Genomic DNA, 20,826 nt, shown 5'->3' with positions numbered 1-20,826 from the left:
GGCAATGTATGGGAGTTGCTACACTTGTTTAACAGGTTTATCTGGCCCAGACACAATACCCCTGTAGCTGTCAGCATTTCCGGCACATTAGCCATCACCTCTGGCAACTGTGAACTCACCATGTCTTCTTCCCCACCTGGAAAAAAGAGGAGGCACACGAGAGTTAGAAGGCTCCTCTCTATGCCTTCCCATACAACGATCTGTGCATGGGAGTGTCCCTCTCCACATGCTGGAGAGAGTCCCTCCTTCTAACAATAAACAGCAAAAAAGATAAAGGCAATGGGAAACCTGTACATACAAGCCCAAACTTGTGTTCTTTCTAAAACAGTTTTGATCTGCTGAGGCTGGGAGGCAGCACTGACACTGAATATTCTCAAGTACATCAAGCCAAAGACATTTGTGACTCAGTACTTCTGGACCCAGGCCTCTTTGACATGTGTGAACTGTGCTCCAGGATCTCTGGCTATTTGATGCCTAGAAGATCACTCCTCCATTGGTTAACTGCACCCTCAGACCTCTTTCAGTCACAAAATGGGTGGGTCTCGCTTTAAGCTGGGTCTAGAGGCAGGGGAAAAAAGAAAGATGGCTTGCAGACCTCCTCTCGGACACTTTGCCCACCTAATGCTCTAACTGAGATGAGGGACAGTCTGGTTCAGTTTCTTATCCAAAAGCCTTGCTTAGATTCAGCTTCATAGCTTCTAAGTGGAATGAATAAACAACTGCCCTTTGACTGTCAAATTTTGTCACTTAGACTCTAAGTAAATACTTTACTTGTTTACACATGAAGCTTTTCCTGATTAAGTCCATGTGTGGACACTTTTGTTCTGAATAAGGAATATCCATGCACAGTTATTTCAGAGATGCCATTGCACGTTTAAATTCATTGCCTCTCCCAACACACATTAACTTTGAAGTGCTGTTAAAACAAACATGTTTTTGAGAGCTTGTCTACCTGCCAATATAACACAGAAAATTGAAGACGAAATGAGTGCTCTTCATGTTAGCTAAGGAGGGGTGAGAATAACTGTTGTGCTCTTCAATTCACACCCCAGCTCGTTTCACAATATTTCATTTATACAAACAGACCCTGACCTTATATTTTTTTTTCCTCTGTCACCCTAAAATGCCTAGCTTTGGTAGGGAGAACTCTCTATTCGAGACTTTCCATGATGTCATGATATAAAGAACATTTATTGGACAAATATGAGTATTTCAAGGGGAAAAACATATTTGAATGGTTATTTGAATAAAAATTCCTGTACAGGAGCCAATGCCATTGAGATTAATTACTTCATCTATTTATGAATGTTTATTGTTTAGTTTGTTATATTGCCATTTTCTCACTATGTTCAGATTTTTTCTATGTAATTTCCCTTGCCTCATCACACCTAATTCCATACAAAGGTCCTCCTGCAGTTGAAAGTAAAACCTATCTGGGAATAAAAATATATTCCAAACACACTGTGCACACATTGACACAGATGCTGTAATTACGGTTAATGATTAGTGGTGAAGGAATATTTATTGCCAAGAAAAGATAAAGAAAAGCAAAAATATTCTTGGCTTTTACAAAACTTTTGTAAAATTGAAGCATTTTTAATTTAAGATTTTATACCATTCTTCCTAATTTCTTAAAGATTGACTGACAAAACTAAAGAAAATTCAGCCCTCGCAGTCTCCACATCCAATAGAACCACAGAGCCAAAAAGTCTATGAATGAATGCAACTATAGTGCAAGGGGCACCGCTGACAATTTGGTTTTTTTCAAAGGATGTGCAAGAGACTCAACTACCGATGCATGTCCACTGGCAAAGTCTGCCAGTACAAACATGTAACTATCTTCATAAACATTTCTTAGTAGAGGCAAGACCTGCTGTTAAATGTCCTATGCCCAAGGGCAACAGTGTAATCTTGATGTCCTGTTATAAACTTTGCTTTTATTGACCCATGTCTTCTTTGCCTACCAGATGTGAGCAGATTGCCTAAATCACATGAGAGCAACAAGCTGGATTTGGCTCTAGGACTCGATCATATGAGAACAGAGGAGCAGGTCAGCTGCCATGACCTATTTAGCTTTCTGGGAGGAGATGCAGACTTCTTGATCACGATAAAGCCCTCGTGTAGGTGAGCACATGTGATGTTTTTTTATGAGGTTTGCTGTACCTATGAGGAACAGCAAGTTCACCTCTTAGAAGTATGTCTGGTCCTGTAGAGAGTGGGGCAAGGGGGACAGTTAATGGTGGCGCCTCTGCTTTTCTTTTGAGCAAATAATGTGCTCCTCCCAGCAGCTTACAGTCTGCTGGCGACCAGCTCAGCTCTGAAATATGAGCTACGATAGATGGGGGAAGGAAGGTCAGCCTGGAAGGGTGTGGGAGAGGATTTCCATTCCAGACACAGGCTTTTGGTTAGAGCACTATTGTTCAGATGTGAGTTATTTGAATGAGAAAATACTCTCGCCTCCTCCCTCTCCCCTTTTTTAGCAATCCTAACCTAAGTATAAAGGAAGATAAACACTTTTTGTTATATTTCACGTTTCATAGTCCTGATTGCATTGAGCATTTCACAGTAAGACTTCAAAGTGCTCCTGCCTTTTCATTTTACATATGGATGTACAGTTTGCTTGAAAATATGTGTCCTGCTCAAATTACATTAAGAAAACATTGGAACTATGATATACACCCATCAGCTAGCCATAAATTAGTGCTATTTCAAATTCTGCTGCAGCGTCTTAGCAGTTTTCAGCATTTTTTCTCTCATCCTAGGAAACAGGTTTTTACACACCTTTGCTGACATTTGGAGAGTTTAGTCTCTATGCTGTCAAACACTGAACACTTTGTGAAACCCCATCATTAAAGAAAAGAACTCACAAACAATGAAAGAAAAACAAGAAATAACTTGTTTTAACAAATTAATTGCTGTGATAAGAGGCACTGTTAAAAAATATGCATGTGAAATCCAAGACATTTAAGCACATATATTCCTTATTTCTAGCCAAGGGATACATGATACAAATATGGGGCAATGTCTGATCCAGAACTGGTAGGATATCTTATATAATTACCCAAGTTATTGCTCAAATTAAGGGAACTGTGAATTACTTTTATTATGTTAAAAATTAGAGCGGAAGCAGGAGGCTTTTTGATCAATTCCACTTCTTTAGAAAGAGTGTACACAAAGTGTTGCCTGAAATCATCAAGAACCTAATAACAGGAGACACTTTTTTAGAAAACCACCAGCAAAATATATTTCTCTTATACAGGTCTGATATTTGCCAGTTTTGTTTGCCAATACATGCCTATGTTTGGTGATGGAGACGATTCTCTGGCACTATAAAGGAGCACAAACTTTTCTCATCTTAGCTGAAATGGGGTAGGTGTTGCTTCATGGACAGGAGATACTCTTCCACCCTAATGGAAAATTAATGCTGAAAGTTTCTTAGCCCAGTTCAGGAAAAGAAGTATTACAGAGCACATTAATTAAAATACCTGCCACCACCACCCATAGGTAAACTACAGAAAGCAGAAAATTGCTTTTATAAAAACTGTAATTCAGACAAATGAATGTAATTTATCAATAAATGTAATTTTAAAAATTCCTCCAGGAATATCACATTAATAACTTTATCCCTGCTCTGAGGCAAAGCCCAATAACTTCTAAAGACTAGATGAATCACAATTACTTGGTCATCTCATAGCTGAAAGAACTGTAAACATGGATGTTTATAAGCCCTAGTCTGCACTGCTGTACCAAGAGACATAATGTTTTGTGCTGCGTATGAGCTCTAAGCTACAATATACCAAAGAAGACTTTCTATCATTTAGAAGATAAATCCTGGAGAAAAAAAACAGACCTTTTATTGAGGTCCACAGAGATATTCTGACCTCCAAAGGATTTCTGGAAGGAAAGATGCAAATCTACTTGTCCATTAATTCCTACATTTTTGTGTGTTTGTTTTACTCTTTACTTGCTCTCCTTCAGGTTTGTTCCTTTCCTCTGGCAACCTCCCTTCATCCCTTTTTCTTTCTTCAATCTGCAACACCTTCTCCTTTCCTCCTACACCTTGTGTGACTTTTCCAACCCGTTCTCTCTTCTCATTCTCTTCACCATACTTGCTTCTCTTCTTGTGCTCTCTCATGAGACCTATCCTTGACTCTTCTAATTTGACATTTACACTCGGCAAGAAAAGAGACTGGTGATACTTTCACTTTCACGTTCTCTTCCTCCTTCCCTCTTCTTGTCAAGTTTTTAGTCACCAAAATACTTAAGACTGTAAAAAACTTGCATTCATGACTGTGCTGCCATTTAAAATTACCGAGATGCGCAATACCTTGCTAGTGTAAACTCTTCATCGGGAAATCTACAGAGAGGGAGTTCTTGATTCTTCTCTGACCTTCTTCAAGCAGTTTTTCAGAGGTGCTCAGAGCTGGATGTGGCCATGATGTGAATTAATTAGGTGCTTGTGCAGCAGCTTAGGTTCCCCCCTCTTGGGTAACTGAGAGACACTACCAGGCAATACCAACTGCAGGTTAGACAGTTAAAGAGACTATTGATCTATATAGAGTCTCTCCAATAACTCTATCCTGTTGTCAATAACCACAACTCGGATACCATTAATGGGAATTTTACAGCATGGGACCTCTCGGGAAAAAAACCAAACCTTAACTTTAAAATTTATTTCTTGTGAGTCCCCATTATGCATTAGTTATGATGACTTGTATTATAGAAGACACTTGATAGTGCATCATAACTGAGGGTTCAAAATCATTCTAATTATAACAGCATTTTATACATGGGACTTATAGAAGTATTTGTGTGTTTAAGGTTTCCACATTAAGCTTTGAGAATTTTCCATTTTTAATCTCAGCTGGAAAGTATTTTGAAATGTTCTAAGCAAAATCAATTCATCTGGGGTTTTTTGTTTTTCTGTTTGACTTATCGGGGGGGAGAAAAAAGCATTCTATTTGCTAAATATATTATTTGCCAAGGTTCTCATTGCTGTGGTCAAGAACCCAAAGTGGAGAGCAATCTCTTTTGCTCTCAAAGATTTGGAAAATTTTAGAGCAACAGTAAACTTGCTCTGAAGCCAGACTACTTCTGGTGTCCCTGAGAGACAGAACGACATTACACCCCCTTCTCCAGTGAGAGGTAGTTAGAGTTCCCTAAAGCAAGTGAATAAGTGAAATATGTTCCTTCCCTAGCTGTTACAGGAAGCTAAACTAGAATCAAAGAATTACATGTGAAGTTTTAACATAGGTTTTTATCAATAAATTGCAATAGAAAACAAAGAAAACAGAGTAACACAGATAAGCAATTACTCCTCTTAGAAATATATCCTATTCTCTGTATTTTAATCCTCAACACTAACAAGACACAAAACATTTCATGAATGCTACAGCAGCAACAGAGAATTTCGTTTATTCTGTATGCATAACAAAAATAAGGAAACCTTGCTGAATTCTTAAGAAGATGGAGGAAGCAAAGAAAATGTCAAACAAATGGCGACCAGCCAGTATCAGTATGTCCCCAAAGAAAGGGAAGCAACACACTGTTCAGATGTCATAAAGAAAAGAACCATCAAAGAGACTACATTTCTTTGTATCGCCAGTAAGTTAAAAGCTGAGACCAAACACCAAAAGCATGAATCAGGCTTGTTTACAATTAATAACAACAAAAGCTATTAGCCAAGGCCCAATTTAGCAACAAATCTAGAGACTTCTCAGAGGTGTAAACTGTTAAAAAACGTGAGCAATATTCAGATGACAATGGTGACCTACCACACAACTCCTATCTCCAGCAAGAGAGTTTCTGTGGATGTTTCCTTTATTGTATAATCTTGATTCACTCCTACAACACTGTGCACTGCATATGGCAAAGATCCTTGTGAATGACCATAACGTTTACTGGAAGTATGGGATAAACTGGAGTTGTGCAAGCAACCTTCATTCTGGCATTTTTTGAATGAATACTTGATTTTGCAGCCTTAACAATTGTTTAAATGAGGATTTTTATGAGTAATTTTTAACAGAAAATGAACAAAAATTGACCAATTTTCTTATTCTTCCCTAGCAACTCAGTCATGTGATGTCAGCTTTACACTTTGGTTCTAGACAAGACTGGATTACAGACTTTTGTGACTTGTACTAGCAGAGAAATAACTGAGGTAGCATGTTTCGTCCGCTATGCAGAGTGCCATGCCCTTGTGAGTGGATTTCACTACTATTTGCTTACATCTGAGGACTGGGGAGATTCAGAAGTCGCAAGTTTTATTCCAGACCTGAAACAGAAATCTAGTAGATCAGTCTTAAGCTCCTCTGCTTGTTTCCCTTGAAACTGACCCTTTCTGCTGCAGTCTTTCCACAATGACTCCCAAATCCTTGCTCTCTCTTACCTCTATTTCTAGTCCTTACTTTCTTGCCCCGCTTATGCAAATTTCTACAATTTTCCTCCCACGACAGTTCCAGTCTCCTCCATAATCCAAGACAGATTATTTAATACCCCTGTTACTTTCATAGCATACATTATCCCTCGCCAAGGCCCAACAGCTCAACAACCCCCAGACTCCACCTCTTCCTCGATTCTCCACCAATTTTCTTGACCAGCTGGTCTACTGTACTTCCATATTAAATCACATTAAATCCATTTCTGTTTTCTGTATTTCCTTCTGCTGTACCAATTGTACTCCTGGGATACTGATGCCTCACGTAACTTTCTACCCCCCATATCTAGTTCCTGTCCTTTTTCCATTTAAATTAGGTCCCCTCTTTCAATTCCTTGAAATGGGGTAGAGAGTAACTGAGACAGGCATTTTGGGTTTAGTCGTGTTGTTTGGCCATAGTCCAGCCCACAAACACATCAGAGCTACAACCAAAGACCATGCACAGTCCTCAGCTGTAGTATGAGGACTATGCAGGAAATATGACAGTGGTTAATATATTGGTATGCCGAGGCCACTATTTATCGATCAGTAACAGTCCATTAACTCCCTACTCCTTAACTCCTTTACCAGCCTGTCTATATCCATCTGCTTTCCTGCTCCATGCATCCTGATAAGCACACTTCTGGGGCAAGGCCTGCCTTGGAGTTGTGTCTTTGCAGAGTGCAGCACAGTGGGATCTTGGTTCAGAGTGAGAGCTAGATGGGATTATGATGTTCATGGTGATAAAGAAATTAGGATTCCTGCTGAAAACATGAACATCCTATGGTTTTTAAAAGGGCTTTAACTTGCCAAATGTGTGCAGAGCTTCACAGGAACAGCAAAAGGCACATCCCCAGCATAAAGGCCATTTCTCTCCAAAATATCAAGTTACTTTGGAGCTTCCTAAAGTAAAGGACATCAGAACTTCTTACTGGAGGAAAACAGTCTCTTCTTTTTCCTTGACCTCATTCTTGGAAATAGAGGAATGTTTTTGACTGCAAATAAATTAAAATGTAATCAAATGAAATACAAACACCAGACATATGGCCAGAAAGTTTTAGCCTGAATGGTTAATATTTTGTGAAAGTTTTTGCAATTGGAAATGGGTTTACCATAGGAAGTGCAGTCAACTTTAATAACAGGTGGTGCTCTTAAGTCTTTCCTATAAGACAGAATCATCCATACAAATAAAACTCTTATTTTCTAGAAAGAATAGGATTTTGATATTGTTTCCTGTATTATAGGTATAGATTTGTAGGCAGACACATCCAGTTCTAATCTGCAGGTCTCAGTTTTGTGACTTCCTTAAAAAGACATTTTCAACTTCCATTCTTTCATCCCTGCTATTAGTCCTAAAGAACTTTTTTGAGAGTAAGATGATCTTAAATCTGCAGCCTTCCACATACACTCTTGAACTAATCCTCTCTCTTAATGCAATGCAGTATTACATCCAACATCCACATCTAATAGGTGTTTTTGTCCTGGGGAGGGCACTGGGGGAGAACCTGCATGCATATGCACGGCTGTGTGGAGAAGAATGACCATGAATTAACTTTTAAAGTCAAAACATTTGGCAACACGACTTCTTCATTTCTTCCTTTCGGTATTTGTGTCCAGGTATAAGGCATAGGTACCAAACTTCCCTGCCTTAACTCCATTTTATCTATGGCTTCGTCAAAATCTTAGTTCGATCACTGTTACACAAAGCTTAACTACACACTTTCATTTCTACCTTGCTGTTGCATATTTTGAGCTTCTTGTCTACCAATAAGGTGCATTTTGAGGCATAAGACCAGAAGATGTTTCTACCCTGAAGTACAAGAGAAGTACAGCCCCTACAATAAGATGTTTGAGGAAAGGCAACTCATGTTAAGTCAGTTAGCCTTAGGTGGGTTTGACTGATAATTTGAAAGGGCTTCACACATTATTAACATCCTGCTACTTTTGTGTGGCTAAGTATCTCTTCAGTTTTCACATAATCTGTCTTGACAGTCAGCAGAGAAGTAAAATGGGAGACAGAGGGAGGCAGGCCTTCTGAGGATGGACATAGGCACTTGTCATGTTAGGAGTAAAAGTCTGACATCCGTTGAGTCACAAAGTTCAGAAAGGACCCCCTTGCTTTCTAAACTCCTTCTCAGGGAGGAGTCTAGGTGCAGCTAGATCCAGTCTTAGTCCCAGACTTGGTCAACAGTTTATGTATACAGGATTGTGTCTGTAGCCATTTATCAGAGTCAACATTTGCCCATCAGAGCCCTCTCAAGGCCTTTCACTGAGACAGCTTTGTAACACAGATATAACAGATTTGGAATTGCTGTTGATAAATACATTTACTGCAAAAAATTGAGATCGAGTTAATAGTTCAATGCTTTTGTTAAGATATTTTCTCAGGGAACATCCAATGTAGTTGGAGGCGCAAATCTTACCAAAGAGGCATCCCTAATTGGGGAGGAGAGAGGTGCAGGCCCATTGACCCATCTGGTAGTTGGAGTTCTCGTCCTCAAAAGGGAGGATTCTAAATGCCAGGTTTATACTCTTGGTGAGGTGTGACTAAGTCAATTATTGTGTGCCGATTGGCTCTTAGCAAGCATCTGTCAATTTTGGAGAGTTGGTGGGGCCTGATGAGTCAGTACGGGAGGGCAGAATTTGGTGCAGATGTGCGGAAGTCTTTGTGGTCTTGCTGTAGCAACATCGGGCTGCGAGACTTTCGCCTCACCCCAGATGTCACTCAACAACAGTCAACTATGAGACCGTCCAACTGCAATTCGTCAACGTTGCTTTTGAAGATAAGCATGTTGCTTGAGTCTAACCCTGCTACTCCCTACTGACTCACGGTGATTTCCCACAGCACTTCGCTTTTTTTTCCCCACTATCAAAAGGAGAGAATGAGTGTGGGTATAGCCACCTCTACTTCTCCCAAACAGGTCTGTCTGCGTGATTAAAATTCAGAACAAAGTATCTCTGTAATTATGCACACACATGGCATATAACACAACACAACAGCTTAGAGTAGGCAAGAGGAATCTTGAGCTGACCAAACCTAGTTACACAAATTGGAGTTTGGTTGAGATATTAGGTTCAAACACCCAATCCAGTGACATGAAAGAAGATGCTCCAAGATCTTCTGGAAGAACACCTTGTTAGTCCTCAATTTTTATATTCCATTAAAAACATCAGGCAAACTGAGGACTAAACCAACAAATTCCATTTATAGTGTTCAATTATACAAAGCAACTGTTTACAGTATGCTTGTATATGTAGTATTTACGCTAAAAAGACTGTATTTCTCTTTCATTTATCTGTCAGGACCCATATTCAAAGTTCACTGTTGCCTAGGAAACAGTGGATAAAAGCAACGAAAGCAAAATATTTCACTGAACATCCTACATGGCTTTAGATGCCTGTATTGTTCTCAATTGCTCAATTCTAGTCTTTGCAGATAAGTGAAAAATGAGTGGCAATTCAATTTTATTTAAAAATGTAAACCCCAGTGATTTGAGAAGAGTAGTGTAGTCTAATGGTTAGCTGTCAGATGATGAATGTCCTGGGCATTTGACTCGCAGTGACCTTCAGCAACTCCCTTAGCCTCATTCTCATGCTTGTGTGAACAAATTTTTTTGCATGCCTACACTATAAAAGGATCTGTGACATAGGTGATATGATGTTGTTTCTTAAAAGTGCAAGAACATAAACTTACTGTGCAATGTGTTAACCAAGGCATCTGATATATACAAATGACTAAAATAATCTGCTTAACATTTGACTCACTTGTAATATCTCACATGCACTCTTATGGTTATGCCAAAATGCTATAACAAATAAACACAGTGGGGGAGACATTTGGGTAAAAGAGGAGAGAAAAATGCTGTTTTGTAATTTAGAAACTTACATTTTTTTCCTTATAAAAATACAATACACTTCAAACATGACAAAATTAACATAGCAACTCTGAATGAAGCAACACATATTCACCAATGTTTGAGACACATGCAGGAAACTTTTTGCTCATCAGGTCACAATTCTCAAGTAAGCATGGGCAAGAAAATCTGGCTGCAACAAGAGTTTACTGTTCCGGCAGTGGTGTCATAGATAAACAGGTCTGACTTCCTCAGGTGCAGAAATATTTCAAGACACAATATCCACAGAACATTGGAGTTTTTTGTCTTTTTCTTCCTCTGATGGGACACAGGTATATCCTTTATTACTATAACAGAAAAAAAAAAAAAGAGGAGCTATTGGGAGGATAAACTGTCTCATGCATTTCAATATAGTTTTAATTCCACAGTACAGGATGGGACCCATCCGCATCCTTTGACAATACAGAGCATCAGAAGAGCACAGCACAACTGGCTTACCCAAAGCACCACAGCTGACTACCCTGTAGTAACCCATATAAATACTAAGTAGCTCTCTTGCTTCATTATCTTTCATGTCAGGCAGAAAGAGTACCTGCTGCTAGCTATATTTACTTGCATATATTCTTGGAAGGAAATCTCTTTTACCCCAAGTACTAAGCATATTGAGCTGAAACAGAAACACCTCTGTTCCAGTGACTCTGTCCATATTTAGTATTTATAAAAATACAATTAGTCCATATTGACATATGCTGACTTCTTCGGACTTTTGAAGAACAAAATACAGCTCCTATGTCTTCCTACACCTTTAGGTTCTGTCTGAACTAGATTATCTCCTGTGACTGCTTTGGAGTTATCAGAGCAGATCCGCTTCTGCTAAGGCCTGTAGGCAAAATCTGTATGGCCAAAAGTACTTTTATCAATAGCATCTCTAAATGGATCTACATAGACTGTAAATGTGTCAGACAACTCAGCAAGGGAGCACCTTCTCTGCACCACCATCCCCACCTCTCCCAAAGCTGTGCCAGTGGTGAGAAAAGTGACATACAGTAATGCCAAGGGACAAAAAAAAAAAAAAAAAAAAGATTAAAAAGTAAAAACACTGTCAATGATGGACAGGTGGAGAGAGAGTGTCCTCCATTTATCAGGGGTATCTGGAGAACAATATAACCCAATAAGAGAGACAAAGATGAAAGACTGAAACTAGAAGCAGATCAAATGCTTATGGGAGATTAAAGACACATGGAGAGATCTGCTCTAATATAAAGAGAGGGGATAAGACTGTTCTTTTGCTGTTCAGTGAGATGACAAGATGATTGAGTTAGCCCTTAGGCTGAAACACCACGGGCCAGTTCACATTGCTGTTACCAGCCCAGTGTGACAGAAAGAACAAAAGAACTTGAAGACCAGAAATCGCATCTGTTGCAATTGCAGATCTCCACTCAAGTAACGCGTACAGGTGAAAAGTATACTGTTTGTTAGAAGGTGATTGACTTACTATGCTGTAGGTGGCCATTGAAAATTGATCTAGAAAGTAGAATGTAATAAAATGGTAATTTAGGCTCAGAAAGGATAAAGAATGCCTTCTACTAGGTAAGATATTAAAGCGTGAAATCATTTCCCAAATAAAGTCAGGAGCCTGTGGCTCTCTGCTCCAGTGATGGACAGTTTAATAACGAGATTGTATCAGCCACAGGAGGAAAAAACAGCAAATGTATTTCAGGGGAAATTGCCACTTCCCCTACAAAAGGGTTCAGATGCCTTTTTGTACTTCAAATGCTACCATGGCAAATCAAATGGAATATTTATGTATTTGCAAATACAGTGCAAAAGGAACACAGAAAACACGTGTGGTTTAACAGGCATTTCAAGGGAGATTCTAGGCAAGTCCAAAAACCTGTGCTTAAGGGTTACAGGAACCCCCTGCCGTGTGAGAGGCAACGACAGCGGGTGCCCGGAACAGCGTCGCCCCGGCGACCCGCGGCGGGCAGCCCCCGGCGCTCAGGCGCGGCCCGGCCCTGAGGCGTCCCCTCCCCCACCGGCCGCAAAACCGGCTACTCCGGCTGAAACCCGACACCGGGGGCCTCCTTCCCCCCCGGCAGGCTGGGGCCGCGCCAGGCGAGACGGAAAGGCAGGGGTGGATCCTCGCCTGGAGGCGGCTTCAGCTGCGGCGGAACCAGGAGGGGCCAGGCCGGGCCGTCTTGCGGCTGCTGGCGGCGGCCGCGCAGGGCGACGTCGCGCAGAACCCCGCTCCGAGGACTCTGCGTGATCCAGCCCGGAGAGTACCGGCCGCCCGGAGGCAGGCGGTGTCCGCAGCAGCTGCTGTCTCCTTCCAGCGCCCCAACCGGCCTGAACCGGCTCGAACTGGCTTAGGCCGGATCTGCTGGCTGCGGAGCAGCGCCTTCCTCCTTCCCCCTCCCCCTTCTTCCCCTCCTTCTCTCCCTCCTCCTCCTTCTCCTCTCCCCCGAGTCCCTCGGCCTCCTTCCCAGCAGCACCGTGAACCTGTGCTCCCCCATCCCTGGCCCCCGCTCTGCCTCGGTGCGCCGGGAGGCCCTGCCCAGCCCCGCGGCCTCCCCACAGCTGCGCCGCGGCCTTGAATCTAATCGGCGTGTTCCTCTGCCCTAGCTTCCTACTCACATGTCCCTCTCCTCCAGAATCAGGGAAACACAGTGTGTTTTGCAGGTTTTTTTTTTCTTCCACTTAGGGAAGAAATGGGCACAACACAAGCTTTGCCTTTTTTGGTCAAACCTGCCTTCTCTTCAGTGGACATGGCTGCACCTAGGACCCTCACAGTCCCCTGCCCCCTGCAGTTGTGTGCAGATTGGAGATAACAGTTCTCCTTCCCTGCCTGTCCTGTGCTTGGACTCAGCTTCTTGCTCCCCCAGCACACATGTCTCGCTGAAGGCGTGGGATCCCAGCTCTCTGTCCCCTCTTGACACAGCTCTGCAAGGAGCAATGCAGCTCCCGTTGCCTGCCGCCATCATGGCAGAAAAAGGCCCCCCCTGTGCCCACCCATGTACCCCTGTCATGGTCAGGCCAGTCACCCTTGTCAGTACAGGAGGCAAAGAAACCTGCGTGTTACCCTCTCCCTTCTGCCCCACACAGTCACCAGGAAGATAAGCACACCCTGGCTTTGTCACCCCATAACGACTGAAGACACTGCTTTGTGCTTTTTTTTTTTTTTTTTTTAACCCTGTTTTCCATTCTTGCAGATAAAGGAAAACAGCCTGACTCCATTTTGGAGAGGATATTGCTTGGAGGTTTGATTTCTCTCTGCAGAGCGATTTCTCTCTGCAGAGCAATTTCCCTCTGCAGAGCACTTTCCTCCAGCAGCATCTGGAGCAAGAAAGGAGATAGCACACCTTGTCCTGCGGGTGCTGTGGGATGCCTCTCTGCCATTCGGAGCCAGTGGCTGGCACAACTTCTCTGTGGCTGAGTGGTTTTGTCAGGCACGGTTTTGTGCCAAACTGGAGCAGTATGTGTGCCTGGGCTTTATCCAGCTCTGCTGCACTTCTGGTAGTTTTGGTGATCAGCCCTCCATGCTTCTGAAGGCATTAAAGTAGTCACCCTACACATCTCTAGGGAACATTACACACAACCTCGGGAGGGCGATAGCTGTATGTTTGCCACTTTCTTCCTTGGCTTTGGTTTGATGATTCAGCTGAGCCGACCTAGCAGCTGGCTGCTGCTGAAAGTTCCCCCTCCTTTCACCTGTGCTAGCTGTGACATTTGTCAGACACTTCACTGAGCCAATTTAGTTCAGTAACATGGTAGATGCTACTCCCATCCTCTGAAAGAAATATTCTGCCAGATCCAGGAGTTGAGCTGGCTCACCGAAGAGCAAATGCTGCAGCCAACTCTAAAGCAGGTCTGCTGCACAAGTGTGGTGTGGGGAAGGAGTAAACAACTCCCTGTGTGGCAGCAAGCTGTTTATTTGTCTCACTGATACTGTCAAGCTGTTCCTGAACGGTTCCTCCTTAGCGAGCATAGGCAACCACATGTGATAATGTGTGCCTCCACCCGAATCTCTGGAAGTCAATCATTCATCATCCTTAGGAGCATAAGCACTATAGGTGTAAAGACTTCTCCCATAGGTGCATGCCATTCGCACCCACATCTGGATGTAAAAATGTGTACAACTCCTATTTGATTTTGAGGATGGCACAGACAACAGGCACAAGTCATCTGGTTGGTATGTTGTGACAAATGTTAGCAAAATGTAGAGATTCCCCAAGGAAAGTAGGAAGAAACATTCATACACATGCAATTGGTTGGCCATCCTCATGTAAAAGGAGTTGTGGTGGGTTGGCTGCCGCTGGCAGTCAAGCTCTGACACAGCTGCTTGCTTGCCCCCCACCTATAGCATGGTGGTGGAGAGAACAGGAAGAACAGGAATGAGGAGGCTCCCGGGTAGAGATAAAGTTGGGGAGATCACTTACCGATTACCATTGCAGGCAAAACAGACTCACGTTGGGGAAATTAATTTATTGCCTATATATATGTATATAAAAAATTACTGATTTGGGTCTTGAGAAACAAAACAACAAACATTAAAACACATAGGAAAACTCCTTTCTTCCCCTGTTTCCCAGGCTCACTTGATTCCTCTCCAGATGCTTGTCCTACCAGGTTCTTACCACCGCAGGTCACTCTCAGTCCCATTAGGGAGGAAATCAGTGTGGCAAGGGCAGGGTGTTATGGTCAGTACGTAGCAGTTTCTCTCTGATGCTCCTCCGTCTCACACTTTTCATCTGCTCTGGCACAGGTTGTCATGGGTTGTAGGGAGTATCTGCTCTGCCATGGAGCATCTCCTCCTCCTCCTTCTTTTCCTCCTCTGTTGGAGCCAGCTGGAACTGGCTGTTTGGCATAGTGGCCTTTTCTCACAGAAGCCACTCCTGCAGCCCCCACTGCCAACACTGTGACATCTGCACCCAGTACGGGACTCAGAGTTACGGGATCCCAGAAAAAATTAAGTTGGAAAGGACCTTTGGAGGTCATCTGCAGCCATCTTCCTCTGCACTCCTCCCACCAAAAAGGCCATTTTGGCCGGTTGATCAGGCTGCTCCCAGAATTGCCCAGACAAATTTTTGATGTCTCCAAAGACAGTGATTCTGCATCCTCTCTAAACAACTTACCTCAGTATTTTAGTGTCATTGCTGTGAAGATTTTTTTCCTTGTTTTTACTTCAAATTTTCCCAAAGAACCATCCAGTTCTGTTTACTCTAACTATCAATAGGTAGTAAAAGGCAGCAACTTGATTCCCTCATGGCCACCTTTCCAGTTTGAAGAAACCCAGCTGTCTTGTAGAGGAGAGAAACATTAAGGTTGGTATTAATGGAGAGTGAATGGGTGTGGTGGCACCAGAAGGAATGGCAGAAAAAATGTCTATAAAATGGCATAAGTTGATGGCACTTAGATTAGCACTGGTCATTAAGATCTGCATACATCTACAGGCAACTTCTCCAGACATAAGAGTGTCAGTAGTCTAAGGACTCACGGAGATGGGAAGGTGGAGAGACTAATTAGTGTCAGCTAAAAGCTCCACTAACCAAACATACCCAAAACCAAAAAAACACATCTGCCAGAACATCTTGACACAAAGCTATGAACCCAGGAAAGCTGAGGAGCACTTGGTTGCTGGCATCACTTGTTTTAAGTGTAATTGCAAGGAAGCCTGACAAGACTATTGGGACTGAGTGTGAGTAAATTAAACCAGTTTTTCTTTAAAATTAAATCACCTTCTCTTCCTACAGGGTGTTCCATTGTTGCTACAATATTGCAACATTATTTCCCATGTTTTCTATAGTCACTCCTACCCTACTGATTCAGGCTCCAAACCATCTTGGTGGCCCTCCACTGGGCTCGCTCTAGCTTGCAAGTACCTTTCTAGCACTGGGGAGCCCAAACTGGGACATAGTACTTTGGAGTGGTACAATTTTGCACATGCTGAATAGTGGGAGATAACAATTCCCTTGAACCTGCTGGCTGCACTTCTGGCTAACGCAGCTCAGTAGTTGGCCTAGATTTCTGCAAAAGTGCACTGCTGAGCCGTGTTCAACTTCTTGCCTACCAGGAGTTGCAGGTCCTTTTTTGGAAAGGTGCTTTCTAGTTGATCCCCTAAGCTGTACAGATTCATGGGGTTGTTCTGTTCCAGGTACAGGATTTCACATTTGTTTTTGTTGAACTTTATGAGGTTTCTGTTGACCAATTCTTTCCAGTTTGTTGGGACTGCTACTAAGTGGCAGTCCAGCGGTCAAGCATGTTGACCTCTCCTCCTCCAGTTTTCTGTCCACAGCACACACACTCCCTTCAGCCGCTGCAGAGTGTTTTATGGAAGGCTGTTCACACACCATCCTCACTGCCTGCTGAAGGAAATGCATCTACTCACTGCTTTCCTCTAAAATAAGAGCAACAATGACCTTGGGGAAAATTGATGTATGTGTACAAACATGCGCGCGCACACACACACATTACCAAGCCAAGTCTGAACTGTAAAGTGGATTCAGTGGAATTCATTACACTGTGGCGGTTTGCAGTTACGCTGCATTTCAGGTATCCATTTCAAGGACCCTCTGCTCCAGGACCAGAAAAATTCTGCTTTTCAAAACAGGGATTTCCTGCCTAGCCTTAAAACAGAGAACATTTAAGATAATAAGGAAAAAAGGTCTCACTCTTATCTCACAGGAGGCTGTATGTCAACAACTGTCTCTGATAAAAAGGACTAGCCCCTCTATATAAAGCACAGCTTCCCCTTCCCCCACCCCATCCGTTGCTGCCAGCCCTCATGCCAACAGAAAATACTTGCATTCTCACATTTTCCACTAGAGTCAAAAGTATCCCCTCCTTTTCACAGAATGTTTGTAACTTTTCAAATATTCTCAGACCTGGAGGCCACTCTGACAAAGGGAAAGTCTCTGCTTTACCTGCCTGCCTTGCTCCCTTGGTACCTCTCCCTGATTTCCTTAGAAAAGGCAGGTCACACCATCTCTGAAATACTCTAGGGAAAGCGTTTGTATTTTTGTCTGTAACTGCAGGAATGAGAGGGGAAAAAAAAAGCAAGTAGAAACCTTCAGGAATTTAGGCAGCCAGAAAACCATTTTACATTGCAACTGAATACAGATTTGTATTCAAATTTCAAGCCCTCTTTGAAACAGGGCTTGAAAAAATTCCTCATAATACATTATGCCTCATTTAAGATGAGCATCAACAGTCCCGATTTTGGCTGTTCTCATTTGTCTCCCTCTCCTGGTCAATGGCGGTTATTTTTTTCCAGATTTTGTGGGGTTTTGGGCGGGGAAGTCTTTGTCTGGCTTTCGTCCATACACAAAGAACTCAAAGCGAACACGTGGCTGAGCAAAATAGATTTTACCCATACACACTTGTTCCAGTGTATTGAAGGGTTAAATAAATATTTACCTGTTTAAAAATTCACCTCTGCAGTCTTGAAATGAAAACATAAATCTTGCCATATCTCTGAAAATGAGCCAGGGGAAATCTGCTAAGGGGAGTGCTCACTTTCAGTCAAGTTCGGCACACTGGAAAGATGCCAGGAGTAGTGGAGCTGAGAGGTGGCTGCATTTCTGAAGATGTGGTGACAGGCAGAAGAGCTGGAGTCAGTCAGTTTAAGGGAATTTGACAGTTTTGGTATAGTAAATTGAATTCTTCTGGCTTTTAAAGGCTTAGTATTGACATAATACACTGCAGGCTGCCAATTTTTACCTTTTGCTTTAATGAGTCATATAAATAAAATGTATGAAAAAAAAAGATAATTAATTTATTGGTGTGTATAATGAAGAGCCTGGGAATAGACTGAGGGGTACTCAGATAATACATAATCCTCCTGTTCTGGTTCTGACAGTTATTCCCTGAATGCTGTATCTATTCAAGGGCTACCCAACAATCCCAGTTTTGGTAACTCACCTCAGTTGCAATCCTGACCACTTCCCTCATATCACACAGTGCCAAGCCTGTTTCTTCTGCATCCTTAGAGCTTCCTACCAAAAACTTTATCCACTGTTCATTCCCTTCCCTTTCTGGCTTTGAAATCCAACTCAGCCACTATCCATGGAAACTGCTATTTAAGTCCAGACTTCCACAGACCTCTTTCTGGACCCTGGAGGCTTCATCCTCAGCACCCTGAGAGTCTAGTCAGGGATTTTCCAAGGACAGGACAGCTAATTTTGTCTAGTTATGTAGTTTTTGTAGATAAAGTGTGTTATTTAGCTTAAGACAAACAGATGTTCCAATTTAATTTCATTTATGAGCTACAGAAGAATGTGAATATCCTGTAGCCCAAAAGATTCCAAGTAGTTAAATATCCAACTAATTACATATCCCAGTGCGTCACTAAGCTGTATTCACTTGTGCAGCAGCTATGTTGTCTTCCTGCCACCCCTCCACCACCTCATTTTCCCATTTTTAAAAAAAGGAAACTAAATACAGGCTTGTTTCAGAATAGCCTTCCAGTCTTAAGGAGAAATCTGTCCTTCAACTGCAAATCTGCCCTGCTTTTTTATTTCATTTATTTTTTACACTTTAACAATTAGTATTGATGCATTCAGGAGAGAAAAGAGCAGAACTGTAGAGATGAGTAAGGAATACGAGAGTCTGAGTTCGAAGAAAGTAGCCATCTGGATTATTTTATTATTTAGAAGGCAAAGGGAAAAATAGAGTCAACATAAAACACTTTGAAAAATCACAGAATATAGAATGTGGAAGAAATGTAATAAAAGTTCAAAAAAATCTGTTCCTATGTTTCAGTGTAACAAGCAAAATAAGCATTCAGCAACTGTATTTTTTATGAAGAGTACACCAGCATTTACTCTGAGTAGAAAATATATGTTCTCAGAAGATTCAAGTGAATTGGTAAATCAGAGTCCTTTAGGAAAGTTGTATGTCAAACAATTTTTTTATTGTCCTGGATTGTCTTGTGATAACTACTCAAACTTTTTGGCTCATTGAACTCACTCAGATCTCCTACTCTGACATAACCGTGAGATTTTTTAACGTGTTTTCTTCCATAATTTGTCATGATTGAATGCTTTCCCTTTAGCAAACAAATATTCTACTACGGAAATTTTAAAGGAAAAAAAAGTACCTGAAAGTGGCCGCCCTCCTTTGTTCAACATGATTTAGGCTGTCGTTATATTGCTATTTTAATCTGGCAGAAGTATGAGCTGCTGTTGAAAGGAGCAGGCTGGTTTTCCTTCTCCCACTGTCTCCTGCCACTGCTTCCCACCACGTCCCTTGTGCCACTTGTATGCCTGTGGCTGTGCCATGAGTTGCTTCAGGGAACCGCTCTGCTTGAAAGCTAATTTTTCTTTTGCTAGCCTAGTTTTCCTCACTGCGAGGAGTACAAACAGTAATGCCAGCCCAAGGGCAGTAATAGGAAAAGTGTCTGGAGGTGAACAGGATTATTCTTCAATAGTCATTTAATAGTCAGCTTAAGCTAAACAGGTATTACAAAAGTTATTATGTGCTGGCGTTGGAGGTACTGCTACTGTTTTGAACAAAGTATTGATAACTTGATAGAAAACAGATTTTCAACTGAATTAATTAGTCCGCTTTTTGCACCCACACAACTTTAGTTTTCCAGCAAAAGACCAATTGCCTGCAAACCACACTATTTCAGTTTGGATAAATTCAGTAATTGTTACAGCTGTTGGGTGTATAATCTTGGCAAAACTCTAAGGATCTAATGGAATTCAGGTAGACTGTGCCTGCAGGCTTTAAAAGTGCCTTGATCTATTAGGGATCCATAAGACCTAAAGCTTTGGCTGCTGAGAGAGCTGGCCACAGCTATAGATCAAAGTTGTTTCAGCAGAATCTGAATACAGGAGATTCTTGCGGCCAACTGTACTTCTGCCACTTTCGCCTCACATTGTTCTGTGTATTTGCCAAATGTTTAATTAATATGTGTATAACAAATGTATAATTAAGTGAATAAGAAACTATGAAATGTATTGGTACATTTAAATGTATTGGTACATTGAAAAAGAATAGAATTGAAATCAATACTTAAGTAAGAAAGACTGGTAGTTCAGAATTCACATGTGTGTATTCAGGTCAAATTTTTTTCATACAGATGTGTGAATGTGCCTTTGTTCTTTATCCCTATGATTTATTTCACCTAGGTTTGAGAGTTCACAGTATTTGCCATGATTACAGAGATTAGCGCAGGATTTGAAGTAGAACACAGCTGTTTGAATCCCTACAAGAAGGCCTGATAATACTTTTAGAAACCTGGGTGTAGAGGATAGCTAGAAGTTCGCACAGGATTTTTCTGCATCATCTCTCTTTAGATTCCTAAGAGCGATACTGTAATCCTCAAACATCTTGAACTACTTTAAAATCCTCAAGGTGGTCAGTGTAATTTCAGCTGAAAAATATACACAGAAGCAGATATAGTGCTGCAAATGTATATTTTGCAGCACTATGTTTCAAGTGAAAGAAACATTACATTTTATTCACAAATCTAACTGTCACAAAATTGTGGATAAAATACGTAGGAGTGAGTATTGAAAAAAAAAAGGTCTAATTTGCTGAATTTCTTTTGAAGAA

The sequence above is a fragment of the Phaethon aethereus genome, assembly GCF_964289735.1.
Source record: "Phaethon aethereus genome assembly, chromosome: 1".
Classification (NCBI taxonomy): Eukaryota; Metazoa; Chordata; class Aves; order Phaethontiformes; family Phaethontidae; genus Phaethon; species Phaethon aethereus.
Note: the sequence above shows the minus strand (reverse complement) of the source record.